We start from the raw sequence: 12,208 nt of genomic DNA, 5'->3' as shown, positions 1-12,208 counted from the left end.
CCCTGGCGCAACTTGAGGCCGTTTCCTCTTGTCCTATCGCTAGTTACTTGGGAGAAGAGACCGACACCCACCTCGGTACAACCTCCTTTCAGGTAGTTGTAGAGAGCGGTAAGGTCTCCCCTCAGCCTCCTTTTCTCCAGGCTAAACAACCCCAGTTCCCTCAGCCGCTCCTCACAGGACTTGTTCTCCAGACCCCTCACCAGCCTCGTTGCCCTTCTCTGGACAGGCTCCAGCACCTCAATGTCTTTCCTGTAGTGAGGGGCCCAAAACTGAACACAGTATTTGAGGTGCGGCCTCACCAGTGCCAAGTATAGGGGGATGATCGCTTCCCTATTCCTGCATAATACAAGCTTTTAACTGCTTGCATTTGAATGTCAGACAAATAATAATTTGAACGATACAGGGATTTGTGAAAATAATTCAAATCAGAAGGATTATTTTTGACAGACAAGGGCTACAAGAATTTTTGTTTGTTTGCTTACAGAAAATAAAACTAAGGAACTGATACAAGTAAACTGAAAGGCAAAAATGGTATTAGAGGCATGCCAGGAGGAGTGCAAGCCCAGCAGCTGATTTTCTGGGAGGCAGTGCATGGTAATAGCTCAGAGTAGTCAGGTACCCTGCGCACACACTCCCTGGGCGTCCCTGTGAATCCAAGTAGCAGAAGATCGACCATTTCGCTACCACATGCTGGTACTGTCTCAGAGAGCCCCTCAGGAGCATCACGCAGAGGAGCACACCATCCTGGCACCTCCCCTGCAGAGCTGGGGACCTAATGGTTTCTAAGCACAGTTCGCTTGGTGGGAATTCTGTCTGAGCTCTATTTCTAGAACTACCTGTCCTCATACTTTCAGTGTTTAAGCTTTTAAATTTTGTTTAAAATGTTATCAGGGTTTAATTGTATGAGTTGACACATTTCATGCCAAGCAACTGCCTAAATACTAAAAAATAAAATTTAAAATTGGTTAGCTTATTTCAAGAAAGAAAGGCTTGTATTGCAACGTTTGCTCTGGATGGGTCTACAAAACCTTTAAAGATGATCTGAAATATTATCAGCAAGGTGTTCCCTGTTGTCCCATGAAAGCAGCCCAAGTGCAGTAAGCTGAATATCTGCCAGAGGCTGCAGTTGCCCACCCTCAGCCAAGCTTTGCTAAGGCTTCACTAGCCAAAGTCACCGCCTGTATCTGGCATCCATCCACCCAGACATCAATGCCAGGAGACTTTCTCCTCTGCAAGCTCAGCTATGGCTCATGTCTACATGTCCCATGGTAAGTTTGAGGTGACAAAGGGGACAGCACTGACTTTCAGACCCTACAGGCTCCCATCGGCGCAGCATGGGTGAAGGGGCCGACATCAGAAACATCTTCCAGACTGGAATGCTGAAGCCTTAATGAGATTTTCCCAGAGAAAAATCATGTCCTTTGCCAGTACTTAAAGTAATAAGACTGCTTCAAAAAGAACTACGCAGAAATTAGCTGAGGACTCTTTCATTTAAATCTTTAAGGATGAAAAGGGACATAATGATAAAACTTGAATGTAGCCAAGAATAACATCCAAGGATTAAGAGATCCAGATAATAGGAATTTGATCAGCCTTGGTAATGGTCGGTCTGCACAACCATACTAACAGCAACGAGATCTGCAGAACAATGGAAAACTACTCTCCATGCCACGTTTCCAAAAACCCGTGGGGGAGGCAGGGAAGGTTTCTCAGAGGAAGACCTGCAAGAAACAAGTATATTTCCCCTTTCTCAAGGCAAAAACGAGCTATTTTAGTGGTAGATTTGCTTATATGGAGTGGGAAGGAGCCTGCGGAGGTGGTGGCAGCCTTTCCACATGCACTTAGAAACCAGTGGGGGATGGAAGTGCTGGTCAAGAAGTGGCAGCACCCATCAGTGATGCTACAGCTGGGTTTGTTCCTGGATACATCAAAGCTCAGGCCCTGCTGGCAGCTGTCCCAGCTAGCAGAGATGCCCTGCACATCTCTCCTGAAGCGGAAAAGGCACATGCTTGAGAATGACAGAAAAGGGGATCTCCCCACCCTCACTAGGGTGCCGGCTGAGGCCCAGGAGGCTCCCACTTTCCCTCCCAGCAAGACAGGGACCAAATGCCTCTGAGCTTACAGACTCAACTCTGTCCTTCCTGGGGGATGAGAGGGAAGGAAAGTCAGCCTAGGACTGAGGAGCTTCAGTGTTACCAAATGCTCACTTCAATGGTTTACCTGTAATTTTACTTTATTCTATGTAAATTAATGAATTATTAGTAATAATACAAAGATCTTTAGATAATCTACATTCATGAAACTCCATCGGTTTCAAAGACATTATGAAACCTTAAACTAATGAGGCCTACAGGCTCTTGAACTTTTAAGTATGGAAAGATTAAAACAGTGTGAGCAGTATATATGATTATTGACCAGGTTGATTTATCTCTGGTAAACCAAGAAATATAATCAGACTTGCTGTTCATCTGCAAGGACATTGATTTTGAAGGCAAAACCATCAAAAAGCAACCATTATTGGTATTTACAACAGAGACTTCATGTCAGAGAATAAAAGCTTCAATAAACATATTACATACACCATTCACTTATCACTGTTTTTTTCACACTGAAGAAAGCTGCAGGAAGGATAAATAAAAGAAAAGCAGGTAGCAGACAGGTACGCACACACTTGCGGTCTGACACATGACCTGTGATTTACTCCCCGGAAGCAGACTGTTTCTGGTGAGATAATTCCTCTGCCGCTCTGCCTTTCCTTGGGAGGTCTCAGCCCTCTGCACCAAGCACTTTGCCTCCTGTCCTCCTGCCCAGCTCCTACCAGGCAGCACTAGTTTCTGGTTTGGGGGTAAGACGCTGGTGCAGGAAGTAGCAGGATGGGTGCAAGGGGACATGGGGGCACACGAGCCCTTTCTCCCCTGGCATTCCTGCACAACCCAGAGGGCTGTGGCTTCCTCATCCTTAAATGACCCATCTCTCTCAGAGCTGGGCATCACAGAGGATGAAAATACTGCCAAGAATGGGCACAAACAAGAGAGAAGGGAATCCCAGCTCCCTTCTCCCACCCACAGATGTGCCTCTGGCTGCAGGTATACATCTCACCAACGTGGGCTGCAGCAGACTGCATGGGGAAATAACTGCAGAATCGTTTTGGGCCAGGGCTCCCAACCAAAATTTCTCAAACAGCCAGGTTGCTGTACAGATTGAAGGGGAAAACCCGAAAGCAATGGTTTTATTTTCAAGAACTAATGATACACACAGAGGCCCCCTCCCATATTTGTTGCCCTGCAGACCATAAAGGGATTTACAGTTTTGAGTCATCGGTCCATTTGGTGTATGCTGGGTTGTTATTTTCAGGGATAATAATGGGAAATCAGACTCGACAGAGTAAGACAGCTTTCTAGTGACAATCATGAGCTTCTGTGTATGCAATGGGACAAGCATCATTGTTGGGAACTATGAAAGTAGTTATCTGTATTAATAAAAGTGCCGGTCTTGTAATACAGAGACAGCAGTGTCTGCTGGTGCATGCCTGTGCACAGAAAAGCCATCTGGGGACTGGTGGACAAATGCCAGTCTTAAAAGAACATTTCTCCCAAATACCGGGAGAAAAACTTTCCACAAAAAATGTTTCCAAGCCAACATCATTGTGCTGATACAGAATGCAGCAAAGAGATGGTTTGTCATGCTGGTGAGGGAATGCAAACCTGCCATTCCCAGGTTGCTCAGTGCTCTGCTCCGACAGCAAGCTAACATGCGGTAAGCCCAGGAGGCTAATGCTGAGGTGCCAAAACTGACCATAGACCCTTAAAAAGTCCAGGCCCCTACAGCTAACAGACCAGCTCAGTGGGACACCATCATTGGAGTGCTGGGCAGTAGTGGGCACAGAAGCCATTTCCTATAAAACCAGTTACGTTGCTCACGCTGTTTTAATCTTTTCATACTATTTTTACCTTTTTTTTTTTTGTGCGATGAGTTATGTAGAGTGGGACATCTACAAGACACATCATCTTAATAGAACAGAAAGGTCTTCATATGTTTGATTCTGGGAGAATATATTATGCATATGATTCCTGGCATGTTTGATATTGAAAATAGCATTAATAATGCATCATAAGCTGCCTTTAGCAGGGCTCATCATTCTTTTTGCCTCCTGACTTGCAATTCAGACACCAAGGCTAATTGGAAAACATGTTTTCTAGAGAGTAGTTTCTGAAATCAATGTTTCACTGCACTTAAAAATAAATGAATAAATCCCTACCCAGAGTACCAATATTTTAAGCAAAACATAGCTTAAGCAAAACACTATTCTTACAAATACTGAAAGTTTCAAATGTATGATGATACAGCCTTGTGAACACTGTTTTTTTCTATTTTTGACAAATTATTATAATTAATTAGTTTAGACAAACCTTTTTGAGTCTCTGGTGCATCTCAAAATATTCTAATAGAAAGAAAATACAATATTGTCTATGGCTGAATTTCCATTTCCTCATATGGGGAAGTTCTTCTTGAGTAATCTCAACTTTTCATTTAGGATTTCAGCAGTCTATAGATCTGAATGCAAGAAAATGAGTTTTCCTCTGAAAAGGTATTTCATGCTAAGCCAAAGTGCTCTGCCAATGTAATCACATCACGTGCTGGTTTTGTGGGTTTTTTTTTTTGTGGTTTGTTTTTTTTTTTCCCTGTACAAACATTTGTCACAAATAGTATATTATTCACTCAGCTGCAACGTGAGGAGAGGAAAATCTGTTGGAAATTACATGGAAAATACAGTAAGCAGGTAGAAAGTCTTGAAAGTGCCAAGATCAAGAAATAATTGCCAAGACATGTATTGTCATGTATATATGGTTATGTTGCATGTTTCCTGTATACACCCCATGAGGACTTTTTTCTCTGTGCTGTTTAGATAATGGTTAAATTGAGACTAGTTTGATAAAACACTTTTTTTTTTTTTGTAAAATACAACCAAATGTGGTTAACTCAACCCAAACTTCCAAAGGAGCATATCTGTCTTGACCACGCGTTTGCTGAGAAATTTTCAGGTTCAGAACAAAACTTCTCATCAAAACTAGCAGAAGACACCAGTGTAAGCAAAGCCCAAGTACACAGGACACTAATTCAGAATGAGAGACACTTGTGTTCAGGGTCCTGCTTTTAATCCAGTGCCATGCTCACTGGGAAATAGTGTCTTGTCTTGAAGATTTCTACTCTAAACAGAACTACCACACACTACCATATGCTAGCAAATCCCTCGTGGGCTACCCATATTGCAAAGTTAATGTACTCCTTTACCAACAGTTGGCTGGTTTAGAGCAAATCTCAGTTTCCATAAGGGAAAAAACCCCAACAAACCCATGTTTCCCAGTGTGAAATAAGTTCTGAAACTTATCTTTGATGAAATAATATCTGATTTCAATTAAAAATAACAAACACCCCCTCTCCCCAAACCCCACCATACAGTAATGAGTCTCTGCAGATGGAAGTCTAGCCAATGTTTTGCTTAGGATTAGACCAATTCCAACAACAGCTTTAACAGACACATGTCAAATCCTGACTGACCTGATTTTTTCCTCAAAGATTAATCCTTCAACCATAGTTAGCTTTAACTCATTGATGGGTGGACCATGTTTACAAAACCCAAGCAAATCCTGCGCCTTGTAAGCTATACATATGTAGTTTACATAGATTCCTATATGCAGACTTGTGTGTATAGTTACCTGTTTGCATCACATACATACATAACTAAATCACATCCACTGATTTTTCATCATAAGTTTTACACAGTTTGTTGGGTTTTTTTTAAATGCAAAACATAGCTGGGTGTCAATTATGTGATTAGTTAATGGTTTATAGTAAAACAGAAGAGATTAATAGAATTTCTGTTCTGGAAGACATAATTGCTGCTAAATATCAACATGTATATTTTAACACAAGTTTATTGTCACTTAAGCACGCCACCTGTTTAACTTCTACATCTTTTATGGCTAAATTGCAGAAAGTGAAATAATAAATAAGAAACAGTGGCTATTATGTAGGAAGCTAATTTTTCTTTTTTCTCAGATACTCCACAACACTTAACGTAAAAAAATACATTGGAGTTATTGCAATAATATTACAATAATACACCTAGCCAAATTCTCGGTTAAACTGGAGCAACTCAGAATAATTCCACTGATTTGTGGAGGATTATTAGTGAGGAATGCATTTCAGACTTAATTCCGTCAGTTTAATATTGTGTCATTCCATTATCTCAATCACAAACAAACTGTTTGAGTAATGCCATCCATTTTCCCAAGGAATTCATGCCTGTATAATTAACTACAATCAACTGTAACACAGATGGCATCGTATGATCCAAAAGCACTTTATGGAAACGTTTTAAGCATGTTATTAACATCCCTAAATAACTATTTAACACTACCTCTCCAACCCTCTTCTGCATGAACACACAACACAGCTGGATTTGAGAGTGGAAAAGGCAGTATTTAACTGCAACACTGTTATAAAAGATTTTCAGTTCTTGGATTTATTCAATTTATAAATGAGCTTGAAAATAACAGACTCTACTGTGGCAACAAAAACATGGTGGTTTAGATTTCAGAATTAAGACTAATTTCCAGAATGACATCCTCATCAAACTCAGCTTTGAGGAACTGGGCAGCCTGGAAGGACACTGACAGGAGGAGGAACCTTTCTTTAGGCTGACCATGGTTATCCAAAAAAGGATATTTCTATTTGACAGTTTGTTTTGTTTCTCAGTAGATGTGTGCCCAGTTCTAAACTAAGATAAAAATTTATATTTAGCAGCAACAGACAAGAATTTGAATGGAAAGTCGATTAATCTCCCAAGTGAAAACAGTTGCAAGTTGTTAGATGCCCATCAAGCTCTAATGAAAAACTGCTCCTTCAGCCTGAAAAAAAAAGAGGATCAGATTATTTCAAACCTGATTTTTCACTACTAAATATCCTAGTTTAAATAACCTTTTCTTGACAGTTGCTGAGACTCCCCTCCTTAATTTCAGCCCATCTCTGCCCATTTATTTAATAGTGAGCACGTCCCTTGGCCCATAAACTGATTTAGAAAGAAAGCAAAAATATGATCAAACTGACAGACTTGTTGGAGATTTATTGTGATGATGCTTTAGGGGGATGGGCTGCGGTACCCACCAAAGGTGACAGCGCTGGGGATTAACACCATTCCTCTCCCACAAACATCTGCTTGACCAGGGCAGTCCTGGTGGGGGCCGGAGGTCCAAAATCTCATGGAATCAAGTGTGAGCCTTCCAGCATGATCTCAGACGGGAAGATGGTCCCTGGGAAAGACCAAGAGAGCTTTAGGTAAATTCTGGTGAAAGGGAGATCTTTTGCATTATAGTAACCAAAGAGACAACGTGCTGCTTTTCACACTGGGCAAGTTTCTGGCAAGAACATTGCTAGAGAAGATAAAGCTGAGAGAGATATCCAATTTAGAGATGACAAACGAGTTCAGAAAAGAGAAGTTGTTCAAATGTCACATTACCATCACTTAAGATTTGGTGCTCAGTATCACACAATGGGGCTTCTTAACATTTGAAGTGGGCAGCACTAAATGAATACTCGGTGTGAGAACTGGAACTAGGATGGGAAAACTGTAATGAACATAACGGTCATTTATATGTATTGTCACACAATCATAGAATCATAGAATAGTTTGGGTTGGAAGGGACCTCTCAAGGTCATCTAGTCCAACCCCCCTGCCGTGGGCAGGGACATCTTCAACTAGATCAGGTTGCTCAGAGCCCCGTCCAACCTGACCTGGAATGTTTCCAGGGATGGGGCATCCACCACCTCTCTGGGCAACCTGTGCCAGTGTTTCACCACCCTCAGCGTAAAAAATTTCTTCCTTATATCTAGTCTATATCTACCCCCCTTTAGTTGAAAGCCATTCCCCCTTGTCCTGTCGCAACAGGCCCTGCTAAAAAGTTTGCCGCCATCTTTTTTATAAGCCCCCTTCAATTAGCTGGAATTATTTTAGGTACACAGATTTCTATCACCTGATAACATCATAGCATGTGGAAGGGAAGCAAAAAACAGTTCTGGAAATTATTATGTGCTCTGAGGGTTATTAACTCAGCCTTATATCCCTTCCTGAAGGAAGCTGGCAATTCAATATACCAAAGCTCTGCAGGATTCAGCAAGAGCTGAATTTAATTATTGGTGTTCATCCATGTACTTTGTACAATCTCTCATAACAAATTGTGAGACAGATTTTGTCTTCTTAAAGGAAAGAGCTGCAGACACACACACACATAAGAGGTCTAAGTTATACACAGATACAAAAGACAAAACGAGAGTGTTACTACTGTCAGTTTTAGTTAAAAAGCCAAGGTTTTCACAAGTCAGAACAGCAGTACTAAGCTGGAGTAGCACTAACTTCAGCAACAGCAAGTCATCACTGTTCTCCTGTAGAACTGGGGCTTCCCACTGCCCTGTGGCAGCTACAGCAGGCGAATTTACTGAGTGTAAAGTTATATGAATAGCTTGGTTCCCACTGAAAATAATCTTAGGCATGGGATGGGCCAGGTGTCACACCTGAAGTCAGGCAGAGATTTGATGACAGCTAGAAACACCTCCTGAGCATCCCAGCTATAAGTCAGCAGCCCAACCAGACAAGGCTTCCCTCCACAGCACATTTGTGTCTCACCTGTGTGTTCTGGGCAAATTGTCTGTTAAAAATCACTAACGGAGACACTAAGAAAAAGAAACAAACCAAACCTTCACTTATTTGTAAATCTTGCTCAGAGAGCAGACCTGCCGTATTTAGCTTATACACTTGGCTACAAAATATCAGAAATCTTTTTCTTTTTTTTGAATTTTGAATTTACCACTAGTACCCTTAGGGATACCAGATCATTGTTAATATGAACTGCTGCGTATCTAATTATTTTGTAAGTTTTCACAGATTTCACAATTCACCCACTGCACGTGAGCAGTGTCTTTTCACAGCTAATAAACATTATGAAGAAATGAAGACAAAATACCCAGCTCACTGATACTGCACGTTTTAAGTTATGCTCTGAATAAAATACATGTTAAGAGAAAATATAGAAATATTTAGCAAACAGAAAAGGATTTGTAAAAAAGGAAAAAGTGTTAGCCAACTTCATACAAGAGCTCCAATACATCTTTAGAAAGAATGCATCTCTGCAAGGAATAAGGATGCTAGAGGAGAACGATGCTGTTGGGAACTGCCGTATTCCCTTGCAGCCTCACCCACGGCCCATTGAAACCAGACTGTTTCCATCTGTTCCACTGGGTTACGAATGAGGGACTTAAGCCAAGTTTCACTTAAGTCAGCAGGAAACTTTCCATCCACTGTAATGATCCAGCCATTAATATACGCAGAAGTCAAAAATAAGTGCCTAAAAGCCACTTCTCCAGAGCTTCAATTTAAAAGCGAAAGATTCTCTCTTCCGAGATGGACCAAACCCTCAATGGTGTAAAATGCTGGAGAGGAGGAGGTGCCAGTGAGGCACAGGAGTGGGGGAGGCGATGTGCTGCCATGCTGACCCCAGCGCAGGAGCGGGACCGTCCTCGGCAGCTCTCCTCTGGACAGGGAAGGGCAGCAGCAGAGCCTTGGCCAGGCAAGGCAAGAAGTGGTCTTGCCCGGAGGCTGGGCAGCTTGTCCCACTGATGGCACACAGCCAGCTCCTGAGAATGCTTGCTGGTCCTCCTTCATACCTGTGCCCTCCTTGTGCCACGGAGAGGGAAAGGAACAAGAGACAGCTGTGTCAGGATAAATGCTAGAAAATAAACAAGTTATTATTTATCCTCAGAGCTGGAAATAGGATGATTCACTGGAGGCAGCCATCCCGAGGTCGCTGCTCTTTTCCTAAGAATCTCTTCCAGTTTTTAGGGGCAGTTTTTAGACACCCCTGAGCCGCACATGGACACAAGTCAGAGGGGCCTCCCCCTACCTGCTCATCTCCAGGGAAAGTACAGCTGAAATGTTAGGAAAAAACAGAGAAGTAGTCAAGGAGAATGAGGACAGCAGAGTTCGTTGAGTGCTTTGAAGAAAAGCACTATATAAAGTTTTAAGCACAATACTCAATCCTTATAACACTGCATGAGTTTTTTTCCAGATGACCATGAAAAATATCGCCACCTTGAAAGAATTCTACATGTAGAAGCAAATTCATATTTAGCCGTGGCTGTACCAAATACAAATAAGTTAACCTCCCTTCGATAATGTTTTTTGTATTTGCTGTTGGTACATACAGGGCCCGTTCTGATTAACCATTTTTTGGCAAATGAACTGTCAGCTTGGAGAGCAGAACTCAGACACACTTTTGTAAATCACAGTCTAACCCAGGTGCTGAGGTGCATAGAGAAGGATGCTATTGACACTTGTGCTATGAAGCAAACTCTAATCCATGACAAGTATTGAAGTACTCAGTATTTATAAAGAGAGGGACAAGTACTCCAATTTTATCTGGTTAAGTACATATTTCCAACTATAAAGAAAAGATCCACTTTTAAAAAGATTTTAAAAACAAAACAAATAAACAAAAAAACAACTCAGCCCATGGAAGATGATTGAATAAAACCCTAAGGGCAAAATGCCCTCCCAGATAACAAAACAGAAATACTAAAAAACCTTGCAGTAACAAGGCTCATGTTTCTCAAGGGACAGGCAAAGCAACAAGTAGGAAGCAAAATGCTGAAGGCATGTAGGGAATAACACACTGAAGAGCAAGAAATGCTGGGTATGACATGAAACAAACCTTCTTGTCTGTGAAGCTGATAACCGAGTCACTGCCATGCTGAGGATATCAGATGTGGTGGTTTCACCGCTGCTGACCTTGTCAAGGTGATTTCTGTTAGTAGGTGCCTGTGCATTAACCCAACGTACATGGCTGAGAATTTTTAAGCTATAATCTGATTTTTTAAAGCCGATTTGATTTGAGATGCTGCATCAACCTTTCTAGTCAATTTGCTTGGCATGCAGATATCCCATTTCTCTGTAGTTTCACAGAACAGATTAGTAAGGGGGTTTAAGCCTTCCTTTTAGCATGGCAAAACCAGACCCATTCTTAAATATTTCAGGCTTTTAAGGGGGATAAAAGGGTAAGGGTTGTTTCAACCTAACTTCAACATTTGAAGTCAAAGGATCCATTCCTCTGGGAAAATCTTACTTTCAACACAGAGTTCTATTTTTTTTTTTAAACCAAGACTAACAACCAGAAGACAGGCTGACTTTCATGGAAAACCACAGTTTGTATACATTATCATACTCAAGATATAATTTCAGTTAGTAACAAGCATAAAATAAATTGATCCCTCTAGTGCTACACTAAACATAATAAGTATTACATTGACTATAAATATAACTGGAATTTTTTTAAAAATGTAAAAATAATTGGAATGAGCAACTCGGAATGTGAACAATCCAAACCAAGTGTGTGTGTGTATGCGATGAGAAAGTTAACAGAAGTTATATCTTGTTACAGAGCCTCCTGCTACCAGGACCAAGAATGACAAATGTACACAGAAGATTAAATCTCCAGTAGCACCACATGGCTCCTGTGGCCTCTACCTGCCTACAAAAGACATCCAGGGACCAATATACAAATTATTTAAAAAAAACCAAAACCACACAAACCCCTATCACAACAGCAACCGCATAACTGCTGTCATAAGAGTTTCATGTGACTGTCTAAAACTGAACAGTAACTTTGAAAGCTCTCCTGATCTTTGCTGCTCACCAGCTGTGAAATTATAAGGACAAGACACTCCCATCTTGTGCAGCACACTGGCACCAATATCAGCTGGCACCTGCAGAGCTGAAGTTCGGGTCAGTTTGTTGGTTCTACTAAGGAACAAAGCGGGGGCAATCTCAGGATACGTCAGTGTATGGAAAAGTCTATCATTTCTCAATTGGGGGGTGGGGGGTGGGGGAGGGAAAAAGGGAAACCTCAGCAGCTGCTTCTGCTCATGCTCTCTATTGTGTCACTAAAATTTACTTGCTGGAATTCACTCCTGTGGCCAAGTCACTCATTCCCAAGTAGCATCTTGTGGCAGCAGTGCCTGCTGATGTCTTATCTCAGGAGAACTTCCTCCTGTGCAGATATCTCCCTCTCAGACTTATTCAGATGATTTGGAAAAGTGCTACATAAAAGAACTGGGAAAACATTCTTTCAAACATCTCCATTTACAGACGGGAAACAGC

The sequence above is a fragment of the Aptenodytes forsteri genome, unplaced genomic scaffold (assembly GCF_000699145.1).
Source record: "Aptenodytes forsteri isolate BGI_AS27 unplaced genomic scaffold, ASM69914v1 Scaffold15, whole genome shotgun sequence".
Classification (NCBI taxonomy): Eukaryota; Metazoa; Chordata; class Aves; order Sphenisciformes; family Spheniscidae; genus Aptenodytes; species Aptenodytes forsteri.
The sequence above is the reverse complement of the archived record's forward strand: the minus strand, read 5'-3'. Positions refer to the sequence as shown.